This window comes from Ictidomys tridecemlineatus, chromosome 2, assembly GCF_052094955.1.
Source record: "Ictidomys tridecemlineatus isolate mIctTri1 chromosome 2, mIctTri1.hap1, whole genome shotgun sequence".
Classification (NCBI taxonomy): Eukaryota; Metazoa; Chordata; class Mammalia; order Rodentia; family Sciuridae; genus Ictidomys; species Ictidomys tridecemlineatus.
The window spans coordinates 1,899,332-1,910,928 of NC_135478.1; positions in this window are offsets into that span (position 1 = coordinate 1,899,332).

Genomic DNA, 11,597 nt, shown 5'->3' on the forward strand with positions numbered 1-11,597 from the left:
CACCTGCCTTGCATGACACAAGACACTTCTTTACCACCCGGCTGATCCATCTATCCACTCACCCACCCACCCATCCACCCACGCTAGGGACGGAACCCAGGGCCTTGCGCGTGCGGGACGAGCGCTCTACCAACTGAGCTGCGTCCCCAGCCCCTATTTATTTTTTTGGTTCTGGGGATTGAACTCAGGGGCCCTCGACCACTGAGCCACACCCAGCCCCGTTGTGCATTGTATTTGGAGACGGAGTCGCACTCAGTGGCTTAGCACCTTGCTGTTGCGGAGGCTGGTTTGAGCTCTCCATCCTCCTACCTTAGACTCTGAGCCACTGGGATGCGCCCACACCTGGCCCCTGTTTATTTTTGGTGTGTGTGTGTGTGTGTGTGTGTGTGTGTAGGTAGATGGACCTTTAGGTTACTTATTTACTCATTCGCACGTGGTGCTGGGAATCAGACCCAGGGCCTGACGGGTGCTAGGCAAGCGCTTTGCCACTGAGCTACACCCTCAGCCTCTTCAATTATTATTATTTTTTAACTTGAAAGGGTTTCATTAAATGGCCCAGGCTGACCTTGAACTTGAGACCCTCCTGTCTCAGCCTCCTGAGTCGCTGGGATGACTGAAACAACATCATTTTAAACACCCACGGGACCTGCCTGCCCTGACCCTGTTCACAGGGCCTCCCAGCCCTTAGCCCCATGCGGGAGCCCTGGCCACCTGTGAGGGGCTGTTGAAGGTGAGCTGCTGCGGGAGGCAGCCTCCCCCACCCCAGAGCTTCAGAACGCAAGTTACTAAGAGCTCCCTGAGTCCCTACTGCACGTCCACCTGTCGTCCCAGCGGCTGGGGAGGCTGAGGCAGGAGGATGGCATGTTCAAGGCCAGCCTCAGCAACTTAGCGAGACCCTGTTTCAAAATAAGAAAGGAGCAGGGCTGGGCGTGGCTTGGTGGCAGAGCCTCCCCGTCTGTCCCGTCACCTTCCTCCGGGTCTGGGACAGGGATGGATGGGACAGGATGGGGAACAGGCGACTTGAGGCTCTCTTGGTCTCTGGTTTTCACCCAGTCGCTGAGGCATCAGGCCCTGGAACACGGGCTCCCCAGGGACACACAGCCGCCATGGTTCCAGTCGGCCTCTCCCGGGCAGAGGCCAGCCGGCGGAGGAGGACGCCCAGGCCGCAGGGCGGGTCTGCAGGGTCACCTCACCCCACAGCGGAGCCGGGGTCTGCCAGGTGACTTACCTGCAGCACAAAGCCACGCACAGGCTCCGTGCGCCCAGTGGTCAGCGCTGGCCTGGCAGCGTGAGGCCCCAGTCCCCTCCCAGCACCGCAAAAAACCCCGAAGGGTACAGCGGGGCCTTGGTGGGTGTGCCCTCCCACCCACGGGTCCACCCAGCGGCGGGAAACGGAGGAAGCCCCCGCCCGGCTTTCCCGGCCACTGCCCAGCGGACCACGCGGTGCTGACCTCGGGCTTCCCGGGGGCTGCCCAGGCTCTCCGCAAGCCCTGCCCCTTCTCAGAGGGACCCGCCCATCTGCGACTGGGGCCTTGGCAGCGCCGGGAGCCCATCCCTGGCAGGGACACCCAGGCGCCCTGTTCCCAGGGGGAAACCCGGAGGAGTCCACGGACAAAGAGGCGGCGTGGGAGCTGCTGCCTTCTTTCCCAGAGCACGACAGGCATTTATTGAGCAGCTACTGTGTGCCAGGCCCGCATCCAGACACCAGGAATCAGAGACCTGCGTGTCCACCTGCAGTCCAGCAGAAGGACCAGCCCCTCATCACTGCCCGTTACGCGGCGACACTCCGACACCACGCCGTGGTTCCAGCTTCATGGGTGTGCTCAGAATCTAGTCCTGTCCCTCCAACTGTAAGGCGACCAGCCTGCCACAGGTCCTGACCGTCCTGCTCAGCGCAGTGGTCTCTCACCTCCTTTAGAATTTGGGGGATGCGAGGGACCACAATAAAGACAACAAAACGGGGGGGGGGGACTGGTTTTAGTGCCCGGAACTTAACATCAGGAGGTCAAGCTAACTTCAGGCATGGCTGGATCCAGGGACTCCTGCTGCTCCTGGGGCTTGGCGGGGCGGGCTTCGTCCCTGCACAGCTGCCGCCCAGGGCACGCGCCGCCCCAGCAGCTTCAGGCTCCCTCTCGAGCTCAGCAACACCAGCCAATTCCCTGGGCTTAATTACAGCCTGTCTCTGAGCTCATGCTCATTGGCCAGTCTTAGGTCACGTGACATCCAGGAGGCAATCTGGATAGCCTGGGTACAAGGCTCTGATTGGCCAGTCTTGGGTCACATGGCTCCTTCATTTGCATCTTTGTGCCCCATAAGGAAAGGCTGTGGGTGGCCTGGTGTGCGTCAGGTGACGTCATTGAGGCTGCTGCTCTGGCTGGAGGTGGAGGGGGAGGACAAGGAGGGGGGAGGGGGGAAGAAGGGGGAGAGGAGCCAGGGGAGGACTTAGGAGGGGACAGAATGGGGGAGGGGTGTGGGAGAGGACGGGGGAGGGGCAAGGGGAGAAGGTGGGAGGGGAGGGGTCAGATGAGGGAGGGTGCAAGGGGGAAAAAGGGAGGGGGAGGAGCCAGGGGAGGAGATAGGACAGAGGAGGGGCGAAGAAGGAGGGGACTGGGGAGGGGGTAAAGGCCAGGGGAGATGGGGAGGGGCCAGGGGAAGGAGAGGAGGGGGGAGGAGGGGAGAGAGGAGGGGGGAGGTGACAGGATGGGGGAGGGTGGGAGGGGGAAGGGGGAGGGGCTGGAGTCAGGGGAGTACAGGGGAGGGAATAGGACAGAGGAGGGAGGAGGGCCAGGGGAAGGCGGGAGGGGGTAGGCCAGCGGGGAGGGGGGAGGGGGCGAGGGAGGAGGGGCGCAGGTGGGAGGTGCTGGTGGAGGGAGCCCAGTGGGGTGCGAGGCCCTCCCTGCCCACTCCCTTGGCCTTGGTTTTCTCCCGGTGCATCTCAGCCAGATGCCCACATGCCTCCCCTGTGTGGCTGTGGACAATCTCAGGGACCTCCCAGTGTCCCCTCTATGAAATGGGGGAAGTGGGCCTGTGCCCCCAAGTTGCAACGGTTGGAGGAGCTAATAGGACCGAGGCCTTTGTGGCCCTCAGAGAGGTCCAGGCCGCTGTGGTCCTTGCAGCCTGGCTGGGAGGAGAGCTTGCACACAAAACAGGAAAAACAAAACAAACAGGGTCATGTGGCAGTTGACGGCCTGCTGTGGCACCCCCCCCCCCCCCCCCCCCCCCCCCCCCCCCCCCCCCCGTCAGGACGTGGCCCTCACCAGGCACCTGCTTAAGGACTTCCAGCCTCCACCACTGTGAGCTAATAAACCTCTGTTCTTAATAAGTCGCCTGGTGTCTGGTGTTTAGTTGCAGCAACAGAAGACAGACCAGCCCAGCGGCTGCTGCCTGGGCGCTCTGCCCACCTGCTGCAGCTGAACTGACCTTGGGGTTGGTATGTTGGGGCACTGGCCCCAGAGGGCTGGCATTTGGAGGCGGGGGTCTTTGGGAGGGGAGTTAGTCAGTTTATTGGTACTAAATCAACACTCTTGAGATAATTCACTTAAAAAGAGAGAAGGTTTGTGCCAGGCTGGGCACAGTGGCACACACCTGTCATCTTAGCAACTTGGGAGGCCAAGGCAGGAGGATCCCAAGCTCGAGGCCAGCCTAGGGAACATAGTGAGACCAGAAGGAGAAACATGACAGTTCCAGAGACTCCGTCTCAAAATACCCATTAAAAGGGGCTGGGAATGTGGTCAGCGGCAGCCCTGGGTCCTGTCCCCAGCCCTGCAGAAAACACAGTAAAATAGAAACAAGCCTCACAGCTTTAGACCCACAGGAGTGGGTCCCAGGCTCCATCCCACCGTGACTCCACCCCGCCCCAGGCCAGGCCACCCGACCCTTCCCTCCGGGGCCGGAGCTCTCCCGGTGCTTCCCAGGTCCTGAGACCCTTGACTCAGCCAAGCTCCCTGCCTCCCAGGTCTCCAGCCTGAGCCTCTCCCCCGGCAAGCCCTGGCTGTTTCGCTGGCTCACACAGGTCCCCCTGCTGGCCGGGCTCGGAGGTGAGAGCACTTGGGCAGCTGCCCTCTCTGACCCTCAGTGTCTTCTTCTGCAAGATGGCGCAGTGCCTGAGTGCAGTATCTTGGCCCACGGGAGGAACGTGCTCAGAGACGGCTGGCACTGCCAACTGTGTGTCCATTCGGGAGAGCAGGGGCGCATGCTCACACGCCCCCCCACCAGGGACACCGGACGTGCTGGGGTGGACTGTGGGCACGGCGCGTGCCCTGCTCCTGCCACCAGAGGCACGCGGCTGTTTGCACTTAGGTGAACGGAAGTGAAAGGAGATTCAGCTTTTGGTTCTTGGGTCGCCCCAGGTCATTTTGAGCACCCGGGAGCCGCGGGTGGCCAGCAGCCGCCCTGTGGCCAGCCAGGACCCGGCACGTGCCCACCACCACGCGCCAGTGCTCTGGAGGGCGAGGGCCCGGGCTTCCTGGACACGGGGACATTTGTTGTCACAACTGGCCTGGAGGAGGGGCAAGCCCAGGACACCACCCGGGGCAGGTGCAGCCGCGTCCCCGGCGCGGGGCAACGCGACCCTGTTTATGGGACACTCAGGCGGCCCTGCCCGGGCAGGCTCCAGAGCAGCCCCCAGGCGGCAGCCCGGACGGGAGGCTCTGCCTGACCGCCCGCCCCTGCCCGGCTCCAGGGCTCTGGGTGGCCGCACCCAGGACCTCCCGGGGCAGGACCGCAGGACACGGGATCCCTGCACCCAGGGGTTCTCCACTGGGGCCCCTCTGTCCCCAGGAGACGCCGCGGCATGTCTGGGGACACCTGAGTTTGTCGCCACACGCTGGGTTCTTGTGCTGAACTCGGTGAAAACGGAAAGCTGCCCTGGCCAGGCCTCAGCGGCCGCCGCGTGGGGTGGCACCCAATGAAGACTGGCCACCCTGGCGGAAAGTGAGGGCCGCCTGCGGGGTCCGGGGGCAGCAGCCCCGACCCTGCCCTCTGGGAGCTAAACTGCAGGGCCACTTGTGTCCACAAGGGGGCAGCCCCGTCCCAGGATCCCCCACCTCTGGAGCGCAGGTGGCGCCGTCCCCTCCTGGGCACGGGTCCCAGGCAGCTGCCCCTGTGGGCTGCACGCGGAGCCCCTCAGCCCCCTGAGCTGGGGTAGGCCAGCATCCTCCTGGCCCTGTCCGCCTCTGGGGCTGGACCTTCCTGAGAGGGCACCCGGGGCCTCTGTTTCCCTGGGGAGAGGCTGAGGAAGGAGGATGGCGGTTGGAGGCCAGCTGTGACAGCGAGACCCTGCCTCAAAAGAAAGTAGTGGGGGCTGGGGTGGAGCTGGGTGGCCAAGGCCCGGGGGTCCTGCCCGGTGCTGTCCCTGAGGCCCCTGGCTGCCCCCCTGCACCTTATCTGCCAGGCCGGCCGGGTGGGGGGACGGGCCACCCCGGACCCACACTGCCACGGCAGCTGCCGAGGCCGAGTCCTCCCCTGGTCTCTCCCCGGGAGGCCGGGGGCGGGCGGGCGGAGCCCTGGCCAGGCTCCAGGTGGCCTCAGGAGTCAAAGAACAGCCCCACTTCTGCAGCCGTCCCGGGGTCGCAGGGCGCCGCTGGCCACGCTGTCCACGTGGCCTCCCCGCCGGGTCCGGCCGCCTCCGCCACCACTTTACTGCCCGCTTCAGATAAAGGGTGACCGAGGGTGACGAGATGGGAAGCCCCAGCCCCAGCCTGGAGTGCGGGCTCGGGCCCAGCGGGCGACGGGCCAGGCCCGTCAGAGGCGGGCGGTGGCCCGCCCAGCGCGGGTGGGACCGGGGTCCGTCCTCCGCACCCTGCAGAACGACAAGTGAAGTAGAGCTGCCGTCCCCACGGCTGACACATGGACACTGCCAGAGTCATCAGAGAGGATGACGCTGGGGCTGGGTGCCCGCCTGGCACGCGGAGGCCGCTCCCTCCCAGCGGCAGGCGAGGCGACGGAAGGTCACCGACGGGGCACACAATGGCAGCACCTTTGGCCCACGGGCGAGAGCCGCTGGGGGGGAAGGCGGCGCCTCAGCCGGTCATCGCCGGGCACCGCAGGGCTCTGGGGAATCCCGCTGCCCAGGACATCCAGGAGTGACCCTAAGCGTCCTGAGCGTCAGTCTCTCACAGTGAGGCACCTGGCCTCCTGCCCCACTCTGAGAGGCCGTGGCTGGGTTGCTGAGGCCGCCCCCGGGACCGGCTCCGAGTCCCCACTCACTGGGACGACGGGCCTGCGGGCAGCTGGTCACCAGGACAGGACAGCTGGCTTGTGGACAGGGTGCCCGTACACTCCGGGGTCCACGGGTGCCACAGCCCTGGGGTGATCTGCACGCAGCTGGTCCTGATCCTCTTTGTCCAAAAGAAGGACGCAGCTCGCTGGAGGCCGGGGACAGGCTGCGGGGTCCTGCCGCAGGACAGTAGAGCATGCTCAGAGAGCCACGGGCCTGGCAGCCGGGCAGCGGTCAGCTTGAAGGGGCCCTGCGGGCCACAAATGGCCCAAGTTTGGGCGTGGAAGTAACTAAAGGCAATATGAGTTCTCAACTTTTTTAAAAAGTGAAAATCCTTGAATCCCAAGGGAAAAAAACAGGCTAGGTCAGAGGTCAGGGAGGAAGAGCTGACTGCAGGGAGGGCTGTCTCAGGGGGCTGCTCCGGGCGGGGCTCGGCCATGCAAAGGCCCTGGGGCAGAACCGAGCCTGGAGTGTTGGGGCACAGTGAGGAGCAGGAGAGAGGGGGAGGGGCTAGGGCAGGCTGCGCAGGACCCTGTGGGCTGCAGGGAGGACTCGGGCTTTGACCCCAAGGGACATGGGAGCCATGGAGGGCTGCGGGCAGAGGCAGGGCAGGACTTGACTCCAATCTTTTTCATTAATTTTTCAGTTGTCGGTGGGCGTTTTACTTTATTTGTGGGTTATCTATTTACGCATTCAGGGGCGGTGCTGAGGACTGAGCCCAGCACCAGGCAGGCGCCTCCTCTGGGCCGCGCCCCAGCCCCTCCGCCGGGTCCTAAGCGCCCTCACCACCGTCCTTCTGTTTCGGTCTCCGTGGCGCAGGGGCGCGGGGCCTCCTCACGGCCGGCGGGTGCCCACCACTGAGCCGCCGGCCCTGCCGCCTTTCTGGACGCCCCCCTGCACCCTGCCACGGGCGAGGCCACCCCAGGGCCCAGTAAAGGCCGAGCCGGGGGCTCAGCCACTGAAAAGTCCCCACTTTGGGGGCCCGGGGGGGGGGGACACAGGCTCTCAGGTGGAACGAGGTGGAGGCGGAAGAGGCAGCCGGGGCCGGGCAGGGCCTGGGCACGTTCCCGGGGTGTGGCAGAGTCGGGCGTCCGTTGGGGCTTTGAAGGATGAACGGAAGCCGCTGCCGGGGACCTCGGGGTCAGGCACAAGTGCTGTCCGCCTGCGGTGGGGCTGGAAAGAGGTGGCTTCTGGTTCAGAGCTGGGGAATCGGGGGCGTGGGGAGGGAGATGGCCAGGGCTCCCTGCCACGTGGACGCGGGACTCCACTGGAAGAAAGAGGCGACAGGGGCACCTCCCTGGGGTGGAGGAGGACGATGGTGTTCCTGGGAGCCTGGCCCCAGGGCCCTGAGGGGCTCAGGGCTGGGCTGAGGTCCAGGGAGGGCCTGGGGCCAGGGAGCCTGTGGGGAGGAAGTATCCGCTGGAGCGAGTGGGCGCAGTGGCCACCCCTGTCATCTCAGGGACTTGGGAGGCTGAGGCAGGAGGATTGCAAGTTGGAGGCCAGCCTCAGCACTTAGGTCTCTGTCTCAAAATACTAAGGGCCGGGGGTGCAGCTCAGGGAAGGAGCCCCCGCCCAGCCCATGGAGACCCGGTCCGTGCCAGCACCGTGGGCGGGGAGGCATGGGCACGGGCTTGAAGTGTGCATGGGATGAACTGGTGAAGGCACTCCTTGGCCTTGCAGATGCTGGACACATGCCATCGGCCCCCAGGTGCCCTCTGCCAGCCCCACCCACCTGCCAAGGCCCGGGCCACCTTTGAGCCTGCCCTGGGCCCTGTGCCAGCCAACGGCCTTGTTGCTGGCCCTGGACCCTCATAAACCCCCCTCCCTCAAGGTCCAGGGGCCAAGGCCACCAGAAAGCAGGCTGGCGGGAGGGGCCGGCCACGCGGAGCCCGTCACGAGGAACGGGGCGTGGACTTTGCCTCCTGCTGGGGTGGGGCAGCCAGAGCCGGGGCAGCTGAGGCTGGGCCCAGGACAGGCCGCCGGGCCCCAGCTTCCCCTGACCTGCTGGACACTCTGGTCTCCCCCGGCCCAGCAGGGCCCTCCACAGGGAGGAGAGCGCTGCTGTCACCTCCAGGCTCCCCGCCCTTCACCGCCCCGCACACCTCCATCTCCCCGGGCTCCGACTCCAGGCAGGCGGCGGCAGCGCACTTGTCCAGCCCCACGCATTCTCTCGGGTCTGGGGGCAGCTTCGCGGCTAGTGCTGCCCGCTGGCGTGAGGCCAGGGTTCTGTCCCCGGCACCCCCAGGAGAGACTTGCTGGTGCCGCTGGGCGGCCGTGTGGCCAGTTCCTTTTTATGGCTGAGTAGTATTCCACCATGTGCCGGTCACAGCTGGCTCCTGTGCTCTGTGCCGGTGGACAGTGGGGCTGGCCCAGCCTGGGGTGCGGTGAGCCGGCTGCTGGGATGGCTACGCCGATCCTCGCCCTCGGTGGACGCTGCTGTCCCTCCGCGGGGCCTGGGGACCAGAGGCCTGTTTCTCTGTAGCAAATCAGCCCCAGACAGAGCCTGACAGGAGCGGGCGTCTGTCCAGCGGCTGTTCCTCGGTCCCTCCTTCCCGGGGCCCTCCACTGAGCCGCACCCCAGCCCTTTTCATGCTTTAAATTATCATGACGATTTCGTTGTGGAGGGACCTTTATTTCTGTGTTTGTATGTGGTGCTGAGGACCCAGCCCAGGCCCGGCCCCCGCCCTGGGTTGGTTTGGGTTTTTTTGTTTGTTTTTGACACGGGTTTTGCTAAGTGGTTGAGGCTGGCCTCAAATCTGCCCTCCTCCTGCCTCAGCCTCCCAAGTCGCTCAGGTGGCCGGCCTGGCCTCGGTGCTTGACCCTTCCTTCCTGTTTTCACGATGGGCTCTTGCTCTGTCACCCTCGCTGCGGCCTGGGGCCGGCCTGGAAGTCCTGGGCTCCAGCGGGCCTCCCGCCTCTGTCTCCCAAGTGTCTGGGTCACAGCCTCCGGGGCCAGGAGTGTGAGTGGCCGGGGTCTCCTGAATGCACTCAGGGTTTCAGCGGGGTGGCGGCCCCCAGGCTGGACCGGGCCGGGGAGCACTGTCCCAGGGCCCCCCAGCAGCATGGCTGGGCCCCTGGAGCAGGCGGGGGGAGCCCTGATGGGAGCCTCGGCGACCTTCCACCGTCCCCGCTGAAGTGACGCCCACCCTCCCCGCTGGGCCCCTGTGGACGGCTGGTCACTCCCAGGTCCACTCACGTGGGGCCCTGAGCGCCGGGGAACAGGGCCCGGGGGCTGTCTTGGTGGCTGGGGTCCTTCTTGGATGGCACAAACATTTACTGAGCACCTACTGTATGCTGGGGCACAGCACAGGAGACGGCAGACCCCTCGCCCCGTGGGGACCACCCTTCCCAGCCCCCTCCTCGGCTGTGGAGGACTCTAGAGCCCCCAGAGCAGGGCTGAGGGGCGCGGGGTGACCCCGGGGGAGGAACAGAGGGGCCCAGAGGTGGTGCCTGGGGCGGGCACCTAGGCCCAGGGCTCAGAGGGAGGCCTTCTGGGGCAAGACCAGGGCTCGGTCACGCTGGAAATGACCCCCAGGGCCCCGTGTCCAGGGGCAGCTGGACTCCGAGTCTCGGGCTGGGGGGCCTGGGCTGGCTGGCCTGTGGGTGACAGGCAGGGGAGGCAGGACCGGGAGCCGCCCTGGAGAGGCGGGTAGGAGGGACGAGACCGGCCCCATGGGGATCAGGAGCCCGCTGCCCTCCTGGACACATGGCTGGCAGGGGACAAGGACTGTCCCAGCGTGACCAGAACACATGCAGTCACTGTTGCTGACACCAGCCTTGAGGTGCAGCCATCGAGGACCCCAGACCAGCCGGGCCCGTGGCGCTCGCCTGTCACTCGTGACTTGGGAGGCTGAGGCAGGAGGGTTGCAAGTTTGAGGCCAGTCTTAGCCACGGAGTGAGGCCCTGAACGACGTAGTGAGGCCCCACCTCCCAAAACAAAAAGGGCGGGGATGTGGCTCAGTGTCGGGGGGCCTCTGGGTTCAATCCCGGGCCCCAGAACAACAGCACCCCTCAAGCCTGTTACCCGGGAGCATGCGTGCATTCGTGGGCCCACTGCCCTTCGGTGTTCACTGAGAGCACTGGGGGCCGGATCCTAGATGCAGCAGTGACAAGAGGAACCCCTCCCAGCTGGGGCCGGAGTCCAGGGCCAGGAGCAGGTGGAGAGGGGACTGCAGCCCGAGGGGCTCTGGGGCAGGTTCCGGGGCGGGGTGCAGGGCTCTGGGGCTCGGGGAGGGCCCTGCGGGAGGTGGCCTGTTGAGCGGTCTGGGTGACAGTGTTCTTCTCCAGCTGTGCCCTGGGTGGTACGTTCTGTCTGAGGCTGAGATCCATCTGTGGGGGACCAGGAGCCCCAGACGGGGCTGCACCCCGCTGAGGTGAGAATGGAGGCCCCAGAGTTTCAGGGAGATAAGGGCCCCCCCAATCAGCCCATAAACGCAGACTTTGACCCCCCCTCCCCACTTATCTCAAGACGCTGAGAGCCGTGGACAAGGTACGGCACCAAGAGGGCTGACGGGCGCCCGCCCTGGGAACCCGGCCAGGGCGGGGGGGCAGGGCCAGGGGGGCAGAGAGCCGGTCAGCCAGGTGGGGACACAGGTGCCCGGTCAGGGAACCTCTCAGTTTACTCCTCTGTGAAAGGAGCTTTCTGCCCCAGCACAGTGACGGGCTCTGCTGTGTGCTGAGGTTTCTTTCTGTCAAAGGCCAGAGAGAAAGTGTTTCAGAGGAGCTCAGCCGTAGGGCCCCTGGGTTCCATCTCCAGTCCCCAAAAAAGAGACCCCTTTAGGGCTGGCCCGCACGCCCCCACCCGGGAGTCCACCGGTCACTGAGGCTGTAGTCCAGCTCCAGTCCACCTTTCTTGTGGACGCTGAAATTTGGATTTCACGTGTCTCAGAATGTCCTTCTATTTTTAAATGTGAAAGCCATTTTGAGATCTGCAGTACCAGAGCTGGCGGCAGCCAGAAGTGACCACGGTGGCCGCCGGCCAGCCCTGCTGGGAACCCCAGGCTGCATCCAGCCACCCGAGGAACACAGGCTGAGGGGTCAGGAAGGGTGTCCCCAGAAGGCCTTTGGGGGGACAGAGCTTGCAGGCCTTGGGCCAGGAGGCGGGAGAGGCAAGGCAAAGTCAAGGGCGTGGGAGGAACAGTTGATGTTTCTGCAGATTCTGGCCGAAGCTTGGTTTCACCTGCCCTGATGAGGACCAACAGGTCAGCTCACTGTGTTGGTTTAGGGGGCAGAGGCAGTGCCTGGTATACAGCAGGTGTTCCACTGATGCCAGGCATGTGCCTGGTATACACTAGGCGCTCTGTTCGTGCTCCTGCTCTGCCGGTGGTATATGGCAGGCACAGCATTAATGCCTGATGGGGGCCTCTTCTTTAGCAGGTAC